This window comes from Populus nigra, chromosome 2 (assembly GCF_951802175.1).
Source record: "Populus nigra chromosome 2, ddPopNigr1.1, whole genome shotgun sequence".
Classification (NCBI taxonomy): domain Eukaryota; kingdom Viridiplantae; phylum Streptophyta; class Magnoliopsida; order Malpighiales; family Salicaceae; genus Populus; species Populus nigra.
Window position 1 is genome coordinate 10,276,320 of NC_084853.1, and position 5,000 is coordinate 10,281,319.

The window sequence follows — 5,000 nt, forward strand, 5'->3', positions numbered from 1 at the left end:
CGAGGAGAGCCAACGCATGGGCGCGCGCACGGCAATTTAATGCCACGCCCACGCCAGCGTAGAGCTCTCCTCGCAATCCCCAAGCTCGGCGGTCCGCACCAGCCGCGTCGGCCAGGCCTCCATCTTGCGAGCACGGGCAGCTGCCACCGCAGCCGGAGGCGAAGGATCTCGAAGGGACAAGGGACAGGCCGCGGGGGGGAACGACAGGGACAATCATGCGGGGGGCTGTCAGCCCCGGCTCGCAAGACGGAGGCCAGGCCTCGGCAGCGGGCACGTCACGCCACGAGGTCGGGGATTGCGAGGAGAGCCAACGCATGGGCGCGCGCACGGCAATTTAATGCCACGCCCACGCCAGCGTAGAGCTCTCCTCGCAATCCCCAAGCTCGGCGGTCCGCACCAGCCACGTCGGCCAGGCCTCCGACTTGCGAGCAGGGGCAGCGGCCACCGCCGCCGTGACGTCGCGGCAAGCAGACAGCCGCGCAGCAGCTGCCAGCACCTTGGCACAAGCACGGCAAATGAATGCCACGCCCACGCCGCGGATAAGCAGCCCCAACGCGCCCGACGGCTTGGAGCGGGTCCCGAAGACGGTGGCCGGAATCGGGTCGTCGCCGGCCGGAAAACGGGTCATCGATGCCGGCAATACTTCGGGCCATGAGGCCCCCCACCTTAGTCCGAGTTTAGCAACAGCCCACATATCCCCCGCGGCAGGCCTATGGGCGCCAGGCCAGCGCGCCCCATGGCCAGTCAGGGGGCACCCCCCTAAAGAGCAATAAGTGTCATTGAAGCTCTGGCAGGGGGAGACACTACTAGGTCCCAGCTGTCACCCCCCCTCTAAAAAATTCATTTCTTGGTATTTTGAGCTGAAATTTTGCACAGAGGTTGGCAAAAATCCAATCCAACTTTATTAATTTTTCCAGAATTTTTCGAGGTCGGGAAGTATTTTTTTTTATTTTCCTACCATTAAAAATCGAGGAAATCGGAAAAAATAGGAACCGGCCCGGAATGACCCCAAATTCAGTGGGCAGCCTCATAAAAATATGGCTGATTTTACTGGATTGATTTCATGTGGAAAGCACGACGTTTTGTTGTAGGAATGCGGGAACCCCGGCGGCTCGCCTGCCGCGGCCAGCGACGTCGGGCTGGCCCCTGCAGCGCCTAGCCTCTCCCACGCGGGGGGCAGGCCAGAACGCGGGGGGCCAGGGCCCGAAGGCAGCCCCCCCGCGGGCGAGAGAGCAAGCCAGCAGGGGCTGTCGCCTGCCGCGGCCAGCGACGTCGGGCTGGCCCCTGCAGCGCCTAGCCTCTCCCACGCGGGGGGCAGGCCAGAACGCGGGGGGCCAGGGCCCGAAGGCAGCCCCCCCGCGGGCGAGAGAGCAAGCCAGCAGGGGCTGTCGCCTGCCGCGGCCAGCGACGTCGGGCTGGCCCCTGCAGCGCCTAGCCTCTCCCCCGCAGGGGGCAGGCCAGAACGCGGGGGGCCAGGGCCCGAAGGCAGCCCCCCCGCGGGCGAGAGAGCAAGCCAGCAGGGGCTGTCCGCGCGTCGCGCGGCGCGGCATGGCTGCGGGGGCCGCGCGCTGCGCGCCCAAGCGCCCAAGGGCCCCCAAGGGCCCCAGGCCCTCAGGCCCCAGCGCCCCAGCGCCCAGCGCGGGCGGGCGCGCGCGCGCGTGTGGTCTTTGAGGGGCGCCGGCCTGGTGGCTCCCTAAAGAGCAATAAGTGTCATTGCAGCTCTGGCAGGGGGAGACACTACTAGGTCCCAGCTGTCACCCCCCCTCTAAAAAATTCATTTCTTGGTATTTTGAGCTGAAATTTTGCAGAGAGGTTGGCAAAAATCCAATCCACCTTCATTAATTTTCCCAGAATTTTTCGAGGTCGGGAAGTATTTGTTTTAATTTTCCTACCATTAGAAATCGAGTAAATCCGCAAAACTAGGAACCGGCCCGGAATGACCCCAAATTCAGTGGGCAGCCTCATAAAAATATGGCTGATTTTACTGGATTGGTTTCATGTGGAAAGCACGACGTTTTCTTGTAGGAATGCGGGAACCCCGGCAGCTCGCCTGCCGCGGCCAGCGACGTCGGGGACGCTGGCCTGCGCTGTCGAGCCCGCGAGGGCTGTCTCCGCGGCAGGCCCCCCCTGAACGGGGCACGACAGGCCACCGCGCTGGCTCGTCCAGCGTCGACAGTCCCTCGTCCAGGTTTCAGATCGCGCCAAGTCGAACCCATGACCTGCTCAAGCCATCGTGCGCTGCCGAATTCGCATCTGCGTGTAGGCTGCCATTCCACGCGGCAGCCCCTGTTTTCGTCAGCGTGCCCCCCTGACGAATTTTCCTGCCTGGCCCAGTCCAGCGTCCAGCCCCTGTTCGTCGAAAAATCTGCGCTGCTGATTTTCCACGACGAGCCTACTTTCGTCAGCGTGCCCCCCTGACGAATTTTCCTGCCTGGCCCGGCCAGTCCAGCCCCTGTTCGTCGAAAAATCTGCGCTGCCGATTTTCCACGCGGCAGCCCCTGTTTTCGTCAGCGTGCCCCCCTGACGAATTTTCCTGCCTGGCCCGGCCAGTCCAGCCCCTGTTCGTCGAAAAATCTGCGCTGCCGATTTTCCACGCGGCAGCCCCTCTTTTCGTCAGCGTGCCCCCCTGACGAATTTTCCTGCCTGGCCCGGCCGGTCCAGCATCCAGCCCCTGTTCGTCGAAAAATCTGCGCTGCCGATTTTCCACGCGGCAGCCCCTCTTTTCGTCAGCGTGCCCCCCTGACGAATTTTCCTGCCTGGCCCGGCCGGTCCAGCATCCAGCCCCTGTTCGTCGAAAAATCTGCGCTGCCGATTTTCCACGCGGCAGCCCCTGTTTTCCTCAGCGTGCCCCCCTGACGAATGTTCGTCGAAAAATCTGCGCTGCCGATTTTCCACGCGGCAGCCCCTGTTTTCCTCAGCGTGCCCCCCTGACGAATGTTCGTCGAAAAATCTGCGCTGCCGATTTTCCACGCGGCAGCCCCTCTTTTCGTCAGCGTGCCCCCCTGACGAATTTTCCTGCCTGGCCCGGCCGGTCCAGCATCCAGCCCCTGTTCGTCGAAAAATCTGCGCTGCCGATTTTCCACGCGGCAGCCCCTCTTTTCGTCAGCGTGCCCCCCTGACGAATGTTCGTCGAAAAATCTGCGCTGCCGATTTTCCACGCGGCAGCCCCTCTTTTCGTCAGCGTGCCCCCCTGACGAATTTTCCTGCCTGGCCCGGCCGGTCCAGCATCCAGCCCCTGTTCGTCGAAAAATCTGCGCTGCCGATTTTCACCGACGAGCCTACTTTCGTCAGCGTGTCCCCTTGACGAATTTCCCTGCCTGGCCTGGACAGTCCATCTTCCAGCCCATGTTCATCGAAAAATCTGCGCTGCCGATTTCCCCGACGAACCTGCAGCTGCACAAATCTGCGCTGCCGATTTCCCCCCCTGTCGGCATGGCTGCCGCTGCCCCGATGTCCAGACCAACAGTCTTTTTTGTCGACTTTGCCGATTTTGTCCGCGCTGCCGATTCCAACACTACCCCCTGCATCCAAACCAGCATTGTTTCGTCAGCTCTTCCCCTGACGATTTTAGCCCTGTAACAAACAGTAGGCCTCCAATCCCGCCAACGGGAGCCAAGTTGATAGGGAAGAGAATTGAATGACGCGCCTGGTCCTCGCACCCCGCCACCCGAGGGGCCTTTTTCCCGGCAGCCTCTGAAAAACTCTAGCTTTCACGGTCCTCGCCGCCCCTCACCACCATGGCAGGCCTCTAATCCCACCCATCAGCAGTTGTAGCCGATAGGGCAGTGATTTGAATGACGCGTCGCGGGCCGCCGGGTCATCTCACCCGGCCATTAATTGGAGCGTTTTTGGCTGGCCGAGGATGGGGGGATGGATCTCTTCTTCCGAAAAAGCAAACAGTACATCGGGAGTTATGTTGACGGGGCATGGAATTGAATGACCCGTCGCGGGCCGCCGGGTCATCTCACCCGGCCATCCCGGGGAGCGTTTTTCCCGGCAGCATCGGGGAAACTCTTGCTTTCACTGCCCGCTGCCCAAGTCCCCACTCGCATCGGCCCCCCGCGCCAACAAGCCAACGCTGCCGAATCGGCAGACACTGCTGCCGAGTCTGCCGACACTGCCCCGCGGGCTGCCACTGCCCCAGTGTCTAAACCAGCGGTCTTTCTCATCGAGCCTTGGACTATCCAGTCCGTCCTGACTCATCGCCAGCACCTGCTGCCGATTCTGCCGACTTTGCCGATTTTCTCGGCGCTGCCGATTCCAACACTGCGCCCACCGTGTCTGAACCAGCGCTGTTTCCTCAGCGTGTCCCCTCGACGAATTTTCCTGCCTGGCCTGGACAGTCCACCGTCCAGCCCGTGTTCGTCGAAAAATCTGCGCTGCCGATTCTGCCGACTTTGCCGATTTCGTCGGCGCTGCCGATTCCACCACTGCCCGCCGTGCCTGAACCAGCGCTGTTTCGTCAGCGTGTCCCCTCGACAAATTTTCCTGCCTGGCCTGGACAGTCCATCGTCCAGCCCATGTTCGTCGCAAAATCTGCGCTGCCGATTTTCCCCGACGAACCTGCAGCCGCACAAATCTGCGCTGCCGAATCTGCCGACACTGTCCCGCGGGCTGCCACTGCCCCAGTGTCTAAACCAGCAGTCTTTCTCGTCGAGCCTTGGACTATCCAGCCCGTCCAGACCCATCGCCAGCACCCGCTGCCGATTCTGCCGACTTTGCCGATTTCGTCGGCGCTGCCGATTCCAACACTGCCCGCCGTGCCTGAACCAGCGCTGTTTCGTCAGCGTGTCCCCTCGATGAATTTTCCTGCATGGCCCGGCCAGTCCAGCGTCCAGCCCATGTTCGTCGAAAAATCTGCGCTGCCGATTCTGCCGACTTTGCCGATTTCGTCGGCGCTGCCGATTCCAACACTGCCCCCCGTGCCTGAACCAGCGCTGTTTCGTCAGCGTGTCCCCTCGACAAATTTTCCTGCCTGGCCTGGACAGTCCATCGTCCAG